The sequence below is a fragment of the Pteropus alecto genome, unplaced genomic scaffold (genome assembly GCF_000325575.1).
Source record: "Pteropus alecto unplaced genomic scaffold, ASM32557v1 scaffold119, whole genome shotgun sequence".
In the NCBI taxonomy this organism is placed as follows: domain Eukaryota; kingdom Metazoa; phylum Chordata; class Mammalia; order Chiroptera; family Pteropodidae; genus Pteropus; species Pteropus alecto.
This window is the reverse complement of record NW_006442487.1, coordinates 790,382-812,090: the sequence shown is the minus strand read 5'-3', so window position 1 is coordinate 812,090 and position 21,709 is coordinate 790,382. Positions and strand designations below refer to the sequence as shown.

The 21,709-nt window shown below is 32.1% G+C and overlaps 1 protein-coding gene across 7 annotated transcripts in view; it reads right to left on the bottom strand.

Annotated features, from left to right (window-relative positions):
• The window catches only part of PCDH11X (protocadherin 11 X-linked), a 741,312-nt gene that overhangs the window by 290,249 nt on the left and 429,354 nt on the right, over positions 1-21,709 (bottom strand). The window lies entirely within an intron of this gene.

Below are 21,709 nucleotides of genomic sequence, written 5' to 3'. Positions count from 1 at the left end.
CCCCTCATTCACTGCTGGTAGGACTGCAAATTGGTACAGTCACTATGGAAAAGAGTATGGAGGTTCCTCAAACAACTAAGAATTGATCTACTATATGATCCAGCAACTCCTCTACTGGGTATTTACCCTAAAGACTTGAAAACCCATATCCGAAAAGATATTTGCACACTGATGTTCATAGCACATTGTAGGACATGGAAGCAACTGAAATGTCCTATAATAGATGATTGGCTAAAGAAGCAGCGGTACATATATACAATGGAATATTACTCAGCCATAAGAAGAGATGAAATACTGACATTTGCGACAAACTGGATGGACCTCGAGGTAATCATGCTAAGCGAAATAAGTCAGACAGAAAAAGTTGGAAATCACATGATATCACTTATATGTGGTATATAAACCTAAAAGCAGCAAATGAGCAGGACAAACAAACAGAGACTCATGGACATGGACTATGGACTAGTGGTTACCAGAGGACTATAGACTGACTAGTGGTTACTAGTGGGGTCAGGGAGGAGGAGAGAGGTAGGCGAGGTAAAGACAGTCAAATATATAGGGGTGGGGGAGTGTGATGTGGGTAAAGGGCATCAAATATATGGTAGCTGAAGGAAACTGGACTTTGGGTGATAATCACACAATAGAATATACAGATGTCAAATGATAATGTACACCTAAAAATTATTTAATTGTATTAACCAATGCTACCCCAATAAATTAAATAAATAGATAGATAGATAGATAGATAGATAGATAGATAGATAGATAGATAGACAGACAGACAGACAGATAGACAGACAGATAGATAAAACACATAGAAGCCAAAATCAAAATATCAGCAATTCCACATCTTATCTCTTCTTATATTTGTAACATTTACATCCCAGAAGTGTTTGTGTGTGTGTTTTCAGTAAGAGTGAAGCTGACCCATGATATCAAAAAATAAATTCCTTTGTCAAAACTGATAAAGGAGTCATTAGAAAAGTATTTATTTGATCTCTTCACTTATCTTGTTTATTATGTCTCATTAAACTGAATATTAATTCTTCAAGAAATTTAGCTGACCCTAACCGTTAAATATTTAGCAGGCAATTAGCAGATGGTAGTGATTTCACTGTAACTATATTAACAAGGCATTTTAAAAAATCTATAATTATATACTTCAAATTGTAAATAGTAAAACATTAATTATGGAATGTATTACAATTGATATTTGCCAGATAATGGTACATATTTGAATGCCTGTTATTCATAGAACACTAAATTAAGCAAGGAGGCATACAAAAAAAATGAAAAATAAGATCCTTATCCAAAATTGATTTAAGTTATAGATGTAATAGTGTAATCAAGCCAAATAATTTAGAAAAAAAACAAGCTCAACACGTTTGAGAGGATGCGTACTAAAGCCTGGAGATGGGTAACAGGAGATTAACCAGGGAAGGCTTTATAAAGAAGGTGGTTTTGAAATTAGGTTTTTAAGAAAGGCATTGATTGGTTAACAAGGAAAAGGACCCTTTGAATAAAATATCTGATATCTATATATAAGTAGATAAAGATATAGATGTAGACATCATAGCTAACATAGGCAGCTAGCACAAGACTGAGCATATTCTAGGAAATTTTAAAAGAGGAGAAAGGAAAGAGCAGATCACGGATGAAATCAAGACTGAATAAGCATCCAATGACTAATGTTTGCAAGGTATTTGCCCTCCTAAGATGTCAAATTGTGAAATTGATGATAATATCATTTAAACTGTAGCATACCAGAATCATTTGTACAAAGTATTATTAAACTGCTTAATTGAGGTATAATTAGCATAGAAAAACTGCACACATTTAAAGTTCACAATGTAAGTTGTGACATGTGCATACAGGAAGCCATCACTATAATTGAGATAGTGAATATATAACCACACCCTCGTTTCCATTTGACTCTTAGTAATCCCTCTTACCCACTCCTCCTCACTCACTTCCCTCAGAAAAGAGCTAATTGGCTTTCTGTCAAAATAGTTGTTTTGATTTTCTAAAGTTTTACATAAATCGATTTACACTATATGTACACTTCTGTCTGGTTTATTTTGCTCAGGATAATTATTCTGAAATGCATATGCTTTGTTGCATGTATCAATGGGGCATTAGTTTTTATTGAGGAATAAGTCTATTATGTTGATTTACCAAAATTTATTTATCCATTTTCCCATTGATGGACATTTGGCATGCTTTTAGACTTTGGTTATAATAAATAAAGCTGCTATGAACATGTCCACAAGAGACTTTTTATGGACCTATAGTTTTATTTCTCTTGGGCAACTAAGAGTAGAATGGCTGGGTCATATAAAAGGAGTATGTTTTACCTTTTAAAAACCAGCCAAACTGTTTTCCATTATGTGTTTTCAATTTTACATTATCACCAGCAATATATGAAAGTTCCAGTTGCTTCACATCCTCACTAATGCTTGGTATGGAGAGATTTTAATTTCAAGAGTTCTAAATGGCACCTTATTTTGCATTTATCATGACTAAGGATGTGCATATTTTAATGTGCTTGTTTGCCGCACATATACATCTTTTTCAAAGTATCCGTTCACATTGTTTTGACCATTTTAAATCAGATTATTTTTTTCTAATTACTAAATTTTGAGAATTTTTAAAAAATATATTGTGTATACAAGTCCTTTATCACATGATATTTACAAATACATTTTAGTGGTTTGTCTTTTCATCCTCTTATGAGTGTCTTTTTAGACAAATACCATATGATTTTACTTATATGTGGAATCTAAGAAACAAAATAAACAAAATGAAAACAGACTCATAGATACAGAGAACAAAGTGGTGATTGCCAGATGGGAGGAAGATTAGGGGGCTGTTTGAAAAAGGGGAAGGGATTAAGAAGTACAAATTGCTAGTTACAAAATAGTTACATGGATGTGAAGTACAGCATAGGGAATATAGTCAACAATATTATAATAATCATATATAGTGCCAGGTGGGTACTAGAATAATTGGGGGGATCGCTATGCTGTACACCAGGAACTAATATAAAATAGTATTTATTATCAACTCTAATTGAAAAATAAAAATAAAAAAATAAAACACACAAAGTGTCTTTTTAAAAGTGGAAATGCTTAATTTTGATGAAGTACAATTAATCTTTTTTTGGTGTTACATATAAAAAATTATTGTATAAGCCAAAGTCAGAAATCTCTTCTCATATATTTTCTTCTGAAAGGTTTATAGCTTTATGCTTTACATTTAGCTTGATAATCTATTTTCAGTTATTTTTTGTATATTGATATATGATGTGAGATATAAATTTGAGGTTAATTCTTTCATATGTGGATATCCAAGTATTCCAGCACCATGTATTGACAAGAAAGTAATTTCTCCACTGAATTGCTTTTGTACCTTTGGTAAAAATCAGTTTTTTTATATATGTGTGAGTTTATTAACAGACTCTGTATTCTATACTATGATCTATTTGTCTATTTTCCCCCAAATCACAATGTATTGATTACTGTAGCATTATTGTCTAGAAGTCAGATGTTATAAATTTTCAACACTGTTCTTTTTCAAAGTGTTTATACTCTACGAGTTGCTTAGCATTCTCACATGAATTTTTGAATCAGCTTGTAAATTTCTACAAAAAAAAAAGCTTATAGAATTTTGATTGGGATTTGAGAGAAACTAAATCATTTGGGAGAAAATTGACATCTTAACAATACTGAGAATTTCAATCTATGATTGGTATTTTAGTTAATCTTTTCTAGGACATAGAAATGCAATTGGCATCTGAATATTGATATTGTGTCCTACGGCCTTGATAAAGTAATGTGTTACTTCTAGCAGGTTTTTTTTTTTTTTAATAAGACAATCATGTGATCTGTGAAAAAAAGACAGTTTTACTTCTTTCTAACATTATTTATTTTTCTTACCTTAAGCGTTGGCTAATAGCTTCAGTACATTTTGAATAGAATTGATGAGAAGGGACATTCTTGCCTTGTTCCTGATCCTAGAGAAAAATCACCCAGTCTTTCATCATTTTGTATGACGTTAGCCATAGGTTTTTATAGATCTCCTTTATCAAGTTGCAAAACTTCTATTCTAGTCCTAGTCTATTGATAATTTTTATACCAAATCAATGTTAGATTTCATCATATTCTTTTTCTGTATCAATTGAGATGCTCATGTTTCTCCTTTTTAAAAGTCTGTTAATATCATGAATTGCATTGATTGATTTTGAATGTTTAAAGCAGTTAGCATTCATATGTGGATATCCAAATATTCCAGCACCATGTATTGACAAGAAAGTAATTTCTCCACTGAATTGCTTTTGTACTTTTGGTAAAAATCATTCAAAAAGAGATAAACTCCACTTGTTCATGAGATATTACCCTTTTACCCTATTGTTGGATTTGATTCACTAAACTTTTGTCAAGAATTTTACATCTATGTTCATGAAGGATATTAGTGTGCAAGTTTTCTTATTGTCCGATATCAGTTTCTGGTGTTGATATTGGAGTAATTCCAGCCTCAGAGAATGAATTGGATTATATTCTCTCCTCTTCAATTTTCTCAACATTTGTATAGAATTGATCTTGTTTAGTTCTTAAATGTTGGGCAGAATTCCAAGTGAAGCCATCCAAGAAGCTTGGAGTATTTTTTTTTAAAGAGATTTTTTTTTTAATTATAAATTTAATTTTTATTTTACTGATATAGAGGTATTCAGGTTTTCTATTTCTTTCGGAGTAAGTGGTTGTGTTTCTTGTCCAAGTAATTTATATATTTCATCAGAGTTGTCAGATATAGGTACAAATATTAATTTTCCTCTTTTATACTTTAAATATCTGTGGAATCTATAGTGATGTTATCTCTTTATATCCTGACATTAGGAAGTTCTGTCTTCTTTTTTTTTTTTTTTTCTGACCAGTCTGGCTAGAGTTTTATCACCTTTATTAATCTTCTCAAAGAACTAGCTTTTTGTTTCATTGATCTTCTCCCTTGTTTTTCTGTTTGTTTGTTTTTTTTTAATTATTTCCTTGGTTTGTTCTCTAATTTTTGTAATTCCCTTTCTTCTGCCTACTTTTTTTCCTCTCTCGCTAATTTCTTAATGTGGAAACTTAAAGAACTTTTTCGTATAATGTAAGAATTTTATGCTATCAATTTTTCTTTAATACTACTTTGGGACTTAATCCCTTCACCATGGCCTCCCTGGACACAGAGTTCCTGAAGAGTCAGCTTCAAAGATCTACTGTGCTTTGCCTAGGTACCCTCTCCCTTTGCTACAGCCTAGAAATGCTATCCAGGCAGTAAGCTAAAATATTAATAGGGATTATCTTTTTTGTTTTCCATCTCTTAGTATCACTATACTTGTAACTGTATGTATAATATCTTGAAAACCATTATTTCATACATTGTTGTTTGGTTTCTTTATTGTTTCATGTGGAGGATAAACCCTCTGACTGCTGCTTTATTGTAGGCAAAGGCAGAATTCCCAAGCAATTTTATTAGTTGTTTTTATTTAAATATAATTATTACCTTAAGTATTTGGGTTTCTAAAAAAATTAAAAACAGAACATTCTTAGTAACACATTCCATGATGTAGAATCATCTAAAATATGTCTCGAAGATTTTAATTACCAATATCTTAGTTTCTCAAAAGAAGTCTTTCTATTGAAGAAATGTTCCTAAAGGAAGATTAAAATTTATTTTGAATAGAAGTCTCAGCATGTGTATTAATGTCAGGTACATACAATATGGGCAGTTTGAGATGTTTCAATAATTAAATTCTTAAAAAAAAACATGATCAAAAGCTGTCAGGACACAAAATAAAATGATGAGATCGATTTTTTTTTCAGAATGAAAATTATTAATTTTTACACAATAAATGTTATTTTCTCAAGTAGCAAAGAACACATGGAAGCTTTGCAGGTAGTCTAAAGGAAGACTTGTATGAGTTCTTTCTAACAAACCCACTTCAAGCTTCAGAATATAGCTTAATATGAAGTCACTTAGACTTCCCCAGTACAGGTGAAAATGAGAAATTTTGAGGACAATTGAGCACTACAAAACTGCACAATGGGTCAACATAAGGTTATTTACTACAGTACAGTTGCTTTTGGAATTTTGTAATTCAAACTTTCAAAATATTCAAGGGCTTCCAAATTCATTCTTTAATCCTCTAATGTAAGATTTTCAATTCTAATGCTAATATCTCTATTTCTACACTATAATAATTTCCTTCAGATATGGCCATTGAATGAATGTAATTATGGGCTGAAAATATATAGAATATACATGTTCTAGTCTTTCAGACCATTAAAAACAAATACCTAAGAAGACAGATGAAGGATTTCATAAAGAAATGTTTTATAATTTTTCATTGCATTACATTTCAAATAATGAGAAAAAGACATGGCATTTCTAATAATTTGCACAAATTTGTATTTTTCAAGGAGATTCTGACTTTTCATATATTGATATAGGTAACAATAACTTCATTAAACATGCAAAAGATAAATAAAAGTGTAGATGTTTTGGGTAGTCTTCCTGGGGGAAAATGGGAATAGAAAATTAAAAATTCCTAATTGGCAGAGAGAGAAAAAAATGGAGTAGATGATAGAGGCTCTGTTCATCCCTCTGAAAACCAAATCAAAGTTGTGATGGAAACAAGGAGCAGCATCAAGGAAAAATAGCCTGGGATGAATAAGCCATACAACTAGGGAGCAATCCAAGAAAGCACCCTCCAATGGTGGAGGGTAGAATGGGGCTGCCCCAGGGTGTGGAGCTGAATGCGAACTAGGCTGTGGCAGCAGCAGCGGTAGGGGCTGAATCTATGAGCAGATTTTCGCTGTGACTCACCTGCCCGCCCTGAGCACCAGTGTCGATTTTGCTGCACGCATGGGGCACAAGGGACTTATAGGGGGACATTGTCGGAGTGAGGGTCAAAGAGAGACTCACCTGTACAGAAGTGCCAGCAGTATCCATTGTTCCCTGTTGAGTCCTCCTCCCTCCCAGTGCTCAGACACAGTGCCACCACAGTCAAGAGGTCATCAAACTTGATAACAGAGGTCACTCCACCCAGAGGATTCCCTGGAACCCCGCCTCCCCCAACTCATGGCCCCACAAGCCACATCCAGGTATATCCTCAGCAAGTCAGGTGCTCTTTGCTGAGCAGCGCCTAGACTCACATTGACGCCAATTGGCATCGGTTTCTGGTGTGGACTTTTGAAGCAACTATAAGCACAATATCTGTGGATTGCTTGCTGAATCTTAACAGATGGCACCAGAGGGATAGAGGCTTGGGCTAAGTTTGGCCTTCAGCTGAACCCATCTCAGGACTGTGCCACTGGACACCTACTTCACAAATCCACACTAATAAGACCAGGAGACTTAGGAGCTTTGTGTAGTACATAGAAACAGATTCAGAAAGGCAGCCAAAATGGGAAGTCAAAGAAGCAGAAACCATATGACAGAATAGAACAGAAATTCAGTTATAATGGAGTCGAGTAATTTATCAGATGCAGAGTTCAGAACACTGGTTATAAAGATGCTCAATGAACTTTTGGGAAGTGTAGATAAAATCAACAAAGAGATAAAAAAGAAAAACACATAAAAATGGAAATGAAAATTATAAAAGAGAACCAGTCTGAAATGAAGAACACATTATCTGAGATGACAAGTATATTAAATGGAATAAACAAAGGAACTATCTAGAGGACAGGAAAGCCAATCAGTACAATCAGAATGGCAAGAAAAAAAGAAGCCAAGACTATAAAAATAATTTAAGGAGGATATGGGACATTATTAAGGCTCCAAATACTAGTCAGATCAGCATAACTGAAGAAAATCAAGATGCTGAACAGCTATTTGAAGAAATAATGATGGAAAACTTCCCTAACCTGGTGAAGGAAATGGACATTAAAAACATGGAAGCTCAGAGAATTCCAAAAATCAGGGATCCAAAGAGGCCCACACCAAGACACATCATAATTAAAATGCCAAAGATTAAATACAATGAAAGAATATTAAAAGCAGCAAGAGAAAAACAGATAGTTACTTATAAGGGGACACCCATAAGACTGGCAGCTGATTTCTCAAAAGAAACTATGCAGAATGGAAGGGCTTGGCAAAAAATGTTCAATAGGATCAAGACCAAAGATCTACAGCCAACAATAATTTATCCAGCAAAGCTATCAGAGCTGAAGAACAGATAAAGAGCTTCCCAGGCAAAAATAAGCTAAAGGATTTTATCACCACCAAAGCAGTATTACAGGAAATATTTGAGGGATTTCTTTAAGAAAACAACAACAACAACAACAACAACAACAACAACAACAACAACAAACATGTATCAAAAACAGGAATAAAGAATGGTAACAACCACATTTCTATAAATAAGTACCTTAAGTGAAAAATAATTAAGTGTTCCAACCAAAAGATAGAGTGGCTGAAAGGATAAGAAAACAGGACCCCTACATTAGAAAAGAAAGGAAACGGAAAATGATATTGCTTTGATGGACCTAGAAGGTATTTAAGTCAGACAGAGAAAAATAAACACTATATGATTTCACTTATATGCAGAATCTAAGGAATAAAAAACAAAACAAAACAACTAATCAATAACAGACTCACAAATATAGTAGACAATTTGGAGATTGACAGAGAGGAGGGGGTTTGGGGGATTGGGAGAATGGGGTGAAGGGTTAAAGAAGTACAAATTAATAGCTGATAGATGGTCATGGGAATGAGGAACACGACATAGGGAATGCAATTAACATTAATATGTTGGCTAGGTGGAAGGTCAGGGGAGGGAGGGAGCAATTGGGGTGATCATTTTATGAACTATATAGATGTCAAACCAATGTACTGTATACTTGAAAATAATTAAAATAAATAAATTAAAAAAATTCCTAAGCGGCAATCAGTCAGTGCTATCATTTTATTTTCCATTATATAATAATAAACATTTATCCAAAATAATTGAATATAACATGTTGTAGAGTAAATATAATACACAGTGACTATATTCCTCATATTGGCAGATTCATATTTCCCAATGATGGCTCTAAAAATATCTGCTGTATCCTGCATGTTTCTCTAGGTCCTTGCTACTCCACGATCAAATGATGGAGTCTGTATTCCCTCTTCTTGAATCTGGGTAGGCCTTTATGACTATCTCCATTAACAGAGTAAAGCACAAATGATGCTGTATAAATTCCAATGTTAAGTTATAAAAATGCTGTCTACTTTCACCTCTTTCACTCTTAGATCCTTTTTAGTTTGTCTCTGATTTCTTTGAGGCTGTCATAGTGTAAGGAAGCCCAAACTACTACACATGGAGAAGACCAAAATCTACATAAAGAAAGAATTGCCCTACCAGTTTGCAGCTTTTTCAGCCAGCTGCTGTTCCAACTCTAGCCAACTTCTGACTTCAACCACATGAAAAATCCAAAACCAGAACTGCTGTGAGGTATAAAAAAATAATTGATATTCTTTTAAGCTACTGAGTTTAGAAATTATTTGTTACATAGTAATAAATAATCAAAATAGTCAATCCTTTTATTTTAAAACATTGATATCTGAAATGTATAGCATGTTTCACTATCATCAGTTATTAATACCGTGGTATTAATTTCTCTGAATAGCAGTTGTTTATAGAAAGATGCAATGGAGTCAAGTTAGCTTTGATAAGGACGTGGATCTCAGGAAAATTCTGGAGCAATGAATGAAACTAATGTAAGATGGGCAACCAGGGTACAACTTGAGGACAGGAACTAGATTAATGGACATTCTGGAGGCTACAATAAGCTTTGACTGGTGAATCAAGGTGTTCTTAAAGTATAAGTCAGGGTTGTGCTGACTGTGGCATTTGTCATAGCTGTGCAACTGCCAGGGCACAGTTACCATCTGCCTTCTCTGTAGCACAGGGAAGAAATTTGAAGGATATATGAAAAACTGTGAATTTTTTTCTCTCATTTAACTAAAAAAAATCATTTAAAATCAATTTTGCTACTTCAATTGGAATGATGAATTTCCTAAAATTTATTTGTTAAAGTATTGTTTTCCTTGATGATAGAATTACTTCATGTGGAGACTATCTTAATATAATTTTGATTGTACTCATGATTACTGCTCTTTGAAATTTGAAATGTATATAGATTTTGTGAGAAAAGCAAGAGTTGTTGGTTATTATCATTTCCTTTCTGTTTTTATTTATCTAAGATTATGGAAGGTGTGGTGTGAGAAAGACTGAGAGTCATTACTTGTCTAATTCTGAGCCATACAATGTTATCAAGTTTGAGAGTGTCCAAGACCATCCCATTCCTAAAGACTTTGGTTACTCAGTTTCTATCATTGTCTATTGGATATCCTTTCATTTCAAAGAATTGCAGTATGTTAATAATGACACTCAAGGTGATGGTGATAAATAATATTATTATGAACTACATTGTTATGTTTTCTATATTAGAAACTTTGCTCAACAATAAATTGCCTATAAACATTACTCAGGGTAGTTTATCTTCTTGTTACTTGAAGGCATTGAAAGAAAAATAGAAGAATGTCGCCGAGTTATCCCAATAACTCTACAGAGTGCTGTAAAGCTCTAACTCTGTAAATGAAGGTAAATTTATCTGAACTATGAAATCAGATTGTTCATTCTATCAACACTGCAGAAAGGGATTGCCAAGTTGATTTATAAATACTGTGGACACCACCAAAGTAATGTACTGCCTTCCAGCAACAGGTTGTCAAGTTTGCACAGAAGACCACGTGCACTGGGGTTGCCTCACATGTGACCTGAGTGCTCTAGCCAACAGAGCAGAGCAGGCATCAGTGATTTTAGCACAGCTTGTCAAACCTTTGAATGTACTAGAAATATCATATTCTTACTCATCGAAAAAGTATATGAAGGTTATTTTTTAATTCTTCTACCTTTAATTAACCAGGATATTCCCTCTCTATGCTAGTCCCATCTTAAACCACCAGCTTAAAGCAGAACACACGCTTATCGTTGTTCTCAAAATAATTTTAATGAAGAAATACAGAATATATGAGCAAGGATTATATTATGACCTAAAACTACTCTCTGGAATGCTGATTGAATTTTATTTTTATCATAATTAATTTGTCCTGGATTAGCTGTATGTGCTTACAGCTCAGAATAAATTTAAATATATATATGTATATATATGTATGTATGTAATTGAATTTCTATTATTGAAACGAGGATGAATCTATATATTTAAAGGAAATGAATTTAACACTTTTAGAAGCAGGGTGAATCTGATGAGGGGTCTTAGGGTGTGAGAACAAGTCTACCTTTCACAGAGGCACACATCTGTATTCCTAGTAAAATATCAGTGTCTAAAAGTTGAGGAGAATGTGCTAGACTCCAAGATAAGCACAGAATATTCTCCTAGGGGCTCACCAGACCACCTGTGAATGAATGAAAGCCAGAATTCAAGAATGAATCTGGAGATTTAATGCTTCTTTATTCATCTTATGGTGTGAGGTAAATGACAAATCCTACAGGAAATGACAAAACTTTTTTTTCTAGTCCTATAACAGTTTGAACACCAGCCTATCTAAATATTATAACAGTAAGGGAAAAAATTACAGCCTGATAGCTATTCTGATTAGTTTTTATAGAGCATCATACTTTTAATCAAATTTATATAAGAAGCCCTTATTTCCCTTTTAAAACAAAAGCTTTAATTTTTTTCACATAGCATAGTGATAGCATTAAATAGAAAGGAGTAGGCTTTTTCTCCCTATGAAATCGTTATGAAGTATTTGTTTATAGCAATGCACTTGCTTGTTAATTGGTTAGTTTCTTGCTTAAGCAAGCAAATAACCTAGAAAGGATAGTGTCATTACTCAGCAACTAAATGAAGTAGCTGTAAACATATCATCAATTTCAAGTTTATAGTCTTTCCCAGTGGTTTCAATGAAAGGACAATATGGAACTGAAAGAGGAAACGCAAACTATTTGACAGATCTAAAGGACATAACACCACTAAAACAGAACTGAAACTTCTGTTAAAATAAAAATAACATTAATAAGCACGTTTTCCATCATTTCAGTTTTACTATAGCTCTTTGATTTCAAGCTATTTTTTATAGCTCTCTGACTCTTTTGTCCTTAAAATGACAGTATTCTCTTTGCAATAGGTTTTATATGTTAATAGTATTGTTATTAATAGTATTGTAGTAGCAATTGAATTAGTATTGTTACCTTGGGAACAACTGTTTTAACTGATTTTCTTTGTTGGGAACTATTTTTAGGGTTACTTATTTATATAATGTGTAATATATGTTTATATTAGGATAAGTAGAAACTTAATCTAATTAAATAAGATACAAAGACTTTATAAAGCCCTAAAACTATACTCGTCTCCGTGATCAAGTCCATTATTTCATATATTTTTTGCATCATACTTAACCCCTCTCAGCCTCAGTTTTGCCATCTGTAAAATATTGTTAAAAATAACTGTCTTCTCTGATTATTTTGAAGTATATGAAATAATAAATGGAATGTACATTGTAAATACTGAGTAAATGTTTATTTTCATTTTGTTGTTACTGTTGTTAGTGTTTTTCTTCATACATATTTGATTCAGCCATCTCTCCATTTGGAGAAAATTACATATAATTCTAGAAAATTTTGATAGTAATTACCAAGGATCAAGTTAGTTATATTTAATGTAATACCGAATATTTAGTATTCTTTATTTTGGGTAAATATGTATATTAAGTACATGTGTTAAGTATGTAAGATCAAATTACTATAATATGTAATTGACTAAATTAGCCATCAGGTGATGTCAACAGAAAGTTATACAGACATTAATTATAATTTAAATGGCTATATATCAACAAAGTATATATGTTTCTGCTACAAAATCTTAAAAAATAGAAAATATATTGTATACTATATATACAATTAAATAAAAACTATATATGAACATAGTCAAAAACTGGAACATTAGGAAAACATGATGTTTGAATAATGAGTATAACAAAATTGTAAGCAAATTTTTTCTTTCATCCTAATATCTTCATATATTGTTATAATGAACTACATATAATGAATCAATGAGTTTAAAAATGTGTAATGCCATTTACCTGCTAGTGATATGAGCAAGCTTAATGATTTATGGATCATATATTCTCCATATGGTTAAAAAAACATGTATGTGTGTGTGTGTGTGTGTGTAGAGAGAGAGAGAGAGATTTTCTGCCTTCATCAGCTCTACCTACTATCTACCTATATACCTACCAAATGAGCAAGTCAAATCAAAGACATTTATTTATTTGGCAAATACAAAGCATTTAACTCTCTTGAAGTTCTATTGAAGAATCTTTAGCACAACTATCCATTACCCCCATCCTTCCTACCGCTCATCAATTGACTACTTAAATTAAAGGTCATTATATATTAATACCCTTATTTTTTTCCCTCTACCTATTCAAATATTTCTACTTTTACCTACTCTGGTTTCATCCAGCGATGTCACAAAGAAATATTACTCTGTTCTTCATCTCCTTCATACCTTCTCATGTGTATTAGCATATAGCCTCAAATGATAGTGAAACAAAATTCTAGTAAATTACAGAATAAACCTACAGTGTTATACTTCTGTTATTACTTTTGCCTATAATTCTCTTTCCTGTGCTTCTCTTCCTAGAAAATGCCTAACCATTCTTCAAAATCAACTCAAATATACTTCCTTCCATGATTTTCTCAGTCATTCTCACAGTATTATTTGCCTAGAATTTGGTAAATTTTAATAAAATATTAACTAAATTGTCTTACAATTTATAGTTTGTCTTCATCCCATACTACTTTGTCTAAAGCAAGCACTAAGACCTGCTTGCTTATAATCTTCAGCATCTAGCACAGTCCCACAAATGCTCAGAAAATTTGATGATCAAAGCATATGAGGTTTGATACTTCTCCTGACATTAGAAGAGAACTAATAGTTTGTTCTATTAACGAAGCAACATTTATGTTGAGTTCATTTGCCAAGTCCGTCTGGTCTGAGTGAAAAAATAAAAATTAAGTGCGTTCTTGTTTTGGTAGTTATACTTTCATAATTGTTTAAGTTGTTTTCTCAACTCTCTACTTGGTTTGGTTGAGGTTATAGCAAAAATAAGTGAAAAACAATGCCACTAAATGAAAAGATTTTTTTTTTCAACATGGATGTTATGGCTCAGGGTCACCTCTTTGAGACCAATTCTGTGGAAATGAAATTATTCAGATGACTCCAGTCAATTATTAAGCAAGCAATATAGCTAGCAAAACAACAACTCCCTCAAAAAAAAAAGAAAAAAACAGCTGTTAAGAAAAGAGTTATGAAATATTTAAACTGGCTCTCTGTTGATTAAAATGTATCAGGCAGATGTCAATCTTGCACTGCAGTTCATGCTAGATAAGTTTGGCATGAGTAAATGGTACATGGTAGAGAATATCTGAGTATGAATAGAGTGTATAGCTAATATTACTGTGCATCCACTTGCATCTATAAAAGTTCAAAGATTTGAAAGGTGTGCAGTAATTCAGCTTGTTCAGGGCTCTCTGGGAGGTGTGCATGTTGATTGCACTCTTCCTGTGGTGTGCATGGATGGAGATTCACAAAATTCATGCTGGTACTTGAAAGGAAAATAAATTAAATGGCAATCCAAATCATGGCATATTATAAGGCATTAAAATTTAAACATATTGAATGCTGAACCTATAGAGGCTTTCACGAAAATATTAATTTACTTCAGTCCTCAAACATTACACTTTTTGTTTTTCATAGACTGATAATCAGTCTTATGCCCTATTTGTATAATTAACATTTATTGAGTATCTCAGTGTTTTAGATATTGTAAAAAAATAATCCAGTGTTCCATGTTGATGTATTTAATAAGATTGTGTGAAAAACAGTATTGGACATTTATGAGTCATATTGTTTAAATGAAAATTATACAATTTGACTTGTTCAAAAAATTACTTAATGAATATTCAAATATAAGGACCATAAGAAATTTGTTCTTTCTTTTCTTTAATGTGAAGTAAGTATGTAATGATGAAAAGAGCATAGCTTTTGCCCAGGTAATGTAAGCTTGTCTTCTTCATCAGCCACTGACTAACCATATAACGCTGGCTGAGTTGCTCAATCTCTGTAAGGCTCTGTTTTTTCATCTTCAAAGAGAGCTAAAAGTACCTACCTTTAGCTGAAGTATTTTTTAATGTCCCTGCCACATAATAGGTACTCAATAAATGTTAGTCACTATCTTACAAACAAAACCAAAAACAAAAGGCCTAAATTCTGTGGAATTACAAACCACAGAGGTACTGTCTTTATCCCTCCTTCATTACTGTCACTGAACTGCCCTGGTGCCTCTAAGTGAAGACTAATGAGAAACAGCTGTCACTGGGAAAACATGGGCAATGATCAGTACACAACAACTCAGTCATTAATAAAGAAACTATCGTGCATGGAACAGTAGCATGAAACAAATCAAACAATCATCATTGACAGCTTTAGATATTTGACTAAATTAACTCCATGTCACCAAAACACACTGAGGAAAACCTCCATTCCTGAATGAGTTAGGCATTTCAGGCTTTAAATGTATCTTTTAATTTTTCTCATTCAAGGATACATATAATTTAAAAAAAAAAAAAAACTTGCATTAGAAAAATTTTCTAAAATAAGAGAGTAAGTTCAAACAGTGGTAAATAATGCTTTACAAAGTCCAAAAAAAAAAATCCACTGGAATGTAAAATTTAAAATGTTAAGATAATTTGTTGCTGGTAAAAAAATTATTCAAATTTCTAACTAAGGTTTTAGTAACTGCTTGCCTTTCCTACAAACGGAAACCTATTCAAGTCAGGCACACATTTTTTTTGTTTCTTCAGAGTTCTTACCTAGTAACTTACTTGAAAATAATACAATATTTATGTCAGTGATGCTATTAATTTTAGTAGTAGATTAGTAAAAACATTTTTTTCTCAGGGAACATAATCTCTAACTTTAACATGTAAGTTAATATAAAAATAGAATTCAATTTTGACAACTTTAAAGGAAACTTGCTTGGAAATAAAACTATTTTATTAAATAGAAAACATCTATGTTAATAAAAATTTTTCATACTATATACAAACTCTTCTTTGAACTTATCTGACAGTGATATTAGATGCTTCTCCGTTTTCTCATATTGGTCTGCAAGTTCTTCAAAGGACAAAACTACATTATGCCAAACATTCAACTATATCATAAAAAGAAGGCAAGTTACTATGTTTTGTGGAGGGCAAAAAAAGTAGAAAAATTAGTTTGTCATATAATGGTTTCATAACCACTAGCGGAAAGAGTCAATATATAGACAGGTCTGACTCTTATCTTGAAGGACACCAAGGCACGCTTTTGCACTATAATAATGCTAAATTTGATTATGCGAAATAATTTAAAATGAACAGTTTACTTGACAATGTTTAAATGATCTAATCTACTCAATGCAGATACTTAATTCTCAAAAGATGGCATTTTGTTGCCCTACTTTCTCAATAACAGTAACTGTTTCTTTTCTATGCTAGAAAAGTAAAAAAAAATTTCCTATTCTATGAAAAAATTGTTAATATCATCCTGCTGCTTCCTTATCCTATATTTCAGATATCTTATCCATATGCTATATACAAGGCAAAAAAAAAAAGACTATCTTTAATTTCCATGTAAAAAATAGTAGTTAAAAGACTTGAATTTTCACATTAAAATTGTAAAACAATGTTAGGGACAAAAGTATGTCATGGACACTATAATTACTTCCTTTCTAAGGTACATAAAGCAAACACTAACAGAGATGGGAAATAAGTCCTGTGAGCTACTGTGAAAAAAAAAAAATGACTTCATGGCTTTTCTAGAGAATTTACTTTCAGTTGCTAAATGTGGTGACAATTGCTAATGGAACAATGTCAATATTTGAGAACTAGGACTTTGGTTTATTTTCTTTCCTCTCCTACTTTAAGAACTATAGATTTAAATAATTTCCTCTGCTGATGCTATATCAAGTAACATTATAAAATAATCAGAAAAAAAAACAAGAAGTAATAAATGCAAATATTAGCCACTATTTAGAAAACTAATAATTAGCTGATGTAGAAAATCTTTTGGAAGGTTGACTCTACCATGAAATAGAGTCAAAGTGAAAGGCAAAATTAACTTAAAAGCAGAAAAGATCCTACTATAATTGAATGTCTACTATGCATCCTGTAGTTTTAGGCATGATTTTATTTATTTTCAAAAACATTGGAAGATTGGTATCCTAATTTAACATTCTTATTTTTCTTAAATGTTTCACATATCAAAGTTTATTCTTCATCTATTTTTTTTTTATCTAATAGAAGTTAGGTGAACTAGAAGTCTGATTGAGATAAAGTCACTATAGATAAAATCATTTGAGTTATTCAGAAAATTCAGAACTTGAGAAATTCATTATTTGGCCCATTTCCATTGATCTTAAATTCTTTTTATTCATCAAACTGCTCAGATTATTTTACTTGAAGTTTCAGGTGATTCAAGACTTACAGCTAAAATCTATAATATGCCATATTTTACAAAACAAACAAATGAAAAACTAAATGTTAATCATTTTTCAAAAGTCCGTAGACATATTTCATCACAAGGAAATTCATATATTCTGAAGATTATCTTTCTCCTCAGTAGTTTTGCTTTTCACTCATATCAGAAAGAGAATAGATAGAATAAATGAAAAAATATTACAATTCAGAAAAAAAGTGAAGTCAACACACACACAAAAAAATCCAAGTAGGGATATATGTTTCAGAAGGAAAAAGAGATTTTAGAATGATGTTTATGAAACTGAAAGCTTCTATTTCCAAACTTAATTATACATAGTTTTCCAGTCTAATTTCTTTATTGCTATGTATTTCAACCTGAACAGAAGAGCAAAACATGAGAGAATGGTGAAAATGGTCAAGAAAGGTATGCAGAGTCAGATCATAAGAGGAAGTTGAATCCCATAGTTTATAAGAAGGAAAAGGCACACAGCACCATAGTGACTGGCTGGAGAAAAACATAGCACGGAATCCATATAAGAAAATAGGAATAATGGCTTCACTGAGGGGTAGAAACTGGAGTATCTGGAGATGGAACCAGATGTTTCTGTTCCTTAGAATTTTGTTTTCAATAATACAATTTTTAAAAATGTTAACCTTCATGATCGAGTAACAGATATTTGGAAAACAATAGAAGAAAATCTAAGTCAGTATTAAAAAAAAATGCTGCTGTACGGGTAGCTACATTTTGTACCAGCTGTCACTAGCTTGGGGAAATTTCCCTGCCAGTGAAAGGTGCACTGCTAATGAGCACTTTCCTTTGTTTTCTTAGTGGAGAGAAAGTCCCATTTTATTTAAGATATATGGTAGGAGCTACAGGTTTGCATTTTGTTTTGTTTTGTTTTGAATTTGTTTCTTTTACTGTGGTAAAATATACACAACAATTTATCATTCTAACAATTTTAATTGTACAATACAATGGAATTAAATACATTTGCATTGTTGTGCAATTGTCACCACTATCCATATCCAGAACGTTTTCATCTACTTAAACAAAAATCTTGCACAAATTAAACAATAATTCCTCATTCCTCTTTACCCCTAACTCCCACCAACCACAATTCTTCTTTCTATGTCTGTGATTTTAACTACTCTAAGTACCTCATACAAGTGGAGTCATTCAGTATTTGTTCTTTCATGCCTGGCTTATTTTGCTTAGCACAATGTCTTTGAAGTTCATCCCTGTTGTAGCATGTCTCAGAATCTCCTTCCATTTTAAAGTTGAATAAAATTGCATTGTACGTGTATTCCACATTTTTCCCAGTTAGATTTCTTCCACCTTTTGGCTACTGTAAAAATACTGCTATGAACGTGGGTGTACAAATATCTGTTCTAGTATTCGCTTTCAATTATTTTGAATATATACCCAGAAGTGGAATTGCCGAAGCATACTGCAATTCTGTTTTTAATTTATTGAGCAAACACCATACTTTTTGCCACAGTGTGGTAGAATTTTACATTCTCATCAGCAATGCACAAGGGTTTCAATTGTTCCCCATCTTCACCAACACTTGTTTTTTTGTTTTTGTTTTTTCACAATAGCAATCCTAATGGGTAAGAAGTAGTATCTCATTACGGTTTTGATTTATGTTCCTCTAAAAGTAATGTTGAGCATATTTTTGTGTACTTAGTGGCCATTTCTATATCATCCTTGGAGAAATGCCCATTTGAGACTTCTGCTTATTTTTTAATCAGGTTGTTTATGGTAATTTGTTGTTGTTGAGTTGTAGTTCTTTATATATTCTAAACATTAACCCCTTATCAGATATATGTTGGTAATGCATGTTGATGCAAAAAAGTTTTACATTTTAATTTAGTCCAATTTATTCTGTTTTTGTTATTCTGTTATTGTGCTTTTGGTGTCATATTTAAGAAACCATTGCCAAGTTCAAAATCAGGAAGCATTTCCCGTACGTTTTCTTCTAAGAGTTAAATGCATTATTTCTTATGTGTAATTCTTTAATTCATTTTGAGTTAATTTTGTATATGGTGTAAGATAAAAAACGAACTTCATTTTTTTGCATGTGGATATCTATTTTTCCCAACATCATTGTTTAAGACTGTCAAGTCCTCCATGGAATGGTCTTGGCATCCCTATCAAAAGTCATTTGACCATATATATGAGGGTTTGTTACTGGACTCTATTCTAGTCCATTGGCCTATATGTCAATATCAACAATACACTGTTTTGATTACTGTAGCTTTGTAGTAACTTTTGAAATCAGAAAGTGTGAGCCCTCCAATTATGTTGTTTTTCAAGATTGTTTTATCTATTTGAGACCCCTCAAAACTCCATATGAATTTTAGGATGGATTTCTCTATTTATGCCAAAAAGTGTTGAGATTTTAATAAAGATTGCATTAAACCTGTAGATCATTTTAAGTAGTATTGATATTTTAACAATATTAGATCTCTCATTCCATGAACATAGGATGCCTTTTTGTTTATTTATGTCTTTAATTTCTTTTGGCTGAATTTTGTAGTTTTCAGTCTATAAGTCTTTCACCCCGTTGGTTAAGTTTATTCCTAAGTATTTTGTTCTTTTGATTTTGTAAAAGAAATTATTTTCTTAAATTGTAAATAAAATTATTTTCTTAATTTTATTTTTGGATTGTTCATTGTAGGTATATAGAAATTGTTTTTTGCATGTTGATATGATATCTTGTTTATGATTTCTAACATTTTTTTATGAAAACTTTAGAGTTTTTTACATATAAAATCATGTCATCTGAGAATAGAGATAATTTTATTTCCTTTCCAATTTGTATGCTTTTTTTTTCTTTTCCTTGCTTAATTGCTCTGGCTAGCATATTTAGTACTTGGTTGAACTGAAGTGGCAAAAGCAGACATCCTTTGTCTTGTCCCTCATCTTAGAGAAGTTTATAGACTTTCACCATAGTGTATGATTTTAGCTGTGAGCTTTTCATATACAGCCTTTATTATGTTGAGATAGTTTTTTATCCCAAGTTTGTAAATTGCTTTTTTTTTTATCATGCAAGGATGTTGAATTTTGTCATGATTTTCTGCATCAGTTGAGATGATGATGTAGTATTTTCCCCTTTCTTTTCTTAATATGGTATATAATGTTGATTGATTTTTGTATGTTGAACCATCCTAGCAATCCAGGAATAAATCTCATTTTGTCATGTTGTATAATTCCTTCACTATGCAGCTGAAGTTGTTTGCTAGTATTTGTTGAGAATTTTTCATTAATATTCATCAGGAATTTTGATCTGTAGTTTTCTTTTCTGGTCGTGTCTTTGTCTTGCTTTGGTATCTGAGTAATGCTTTCCTCCTAGAATGAGTTAGCAAGTGTTCCATTCTTTTTTTTCTTTTTTCTTGGAAGAAATTAAGAAGGGTTGAATCAATTTTTTTTAACTTTTGGTAAATTATCAGTGAAGGCTTCTTGTCCTGGGCTTTTCTTTGTCGGAACATTTTTTGTTTGCTTGTTTGTTTTTCTTTTTCTTTTTCCTTTTATTTTCTTTTTCTTAATTTTTAATTAAGTTTATTGGAGTAACATTGGTTAATACAGTTATATAATTTTCAGGTGTACATTATTATTTGACATCTGTATATTTTATTGTGTGTTTACCACCCAAAGTCCAGATTTCTTCAGCTACCATATATTTAATTCCCTTTACCCACTTCACCCTCCCCTAAACTCTATATTTGTCCCCTTTTATCCCATCTATCTCCCCCCTACTCCCCCATCCCACTAGTAACCACTAGTCTATAGTCCTCTGACAACCACTAGCTTATAGTCCATGTCCATGAATCTCTGTTTGTTTGTCCTGTTCCTTTGTTGCTTTTAGGTTTATATTCCACATGTAAGTGATATCACGTGATTTCAACTTTTTCTGTCTGGCTTATTTCGCTTAGCATGATTATCTTGAGATACATCCATGTTGTCGCAAATGGCAGTATTTCATCTCTTCTTATGGCTGAGTAATATCCATTGTATGATATGTACCACCACTTTTTTATCCAATCATCTATCGTAGGACACTTTGGTTGCTTCCATGTCCTGACCACTGTGAATAATGCTACTATGAATATCGGTGTGCAAATATCTTTTAGGCTGCA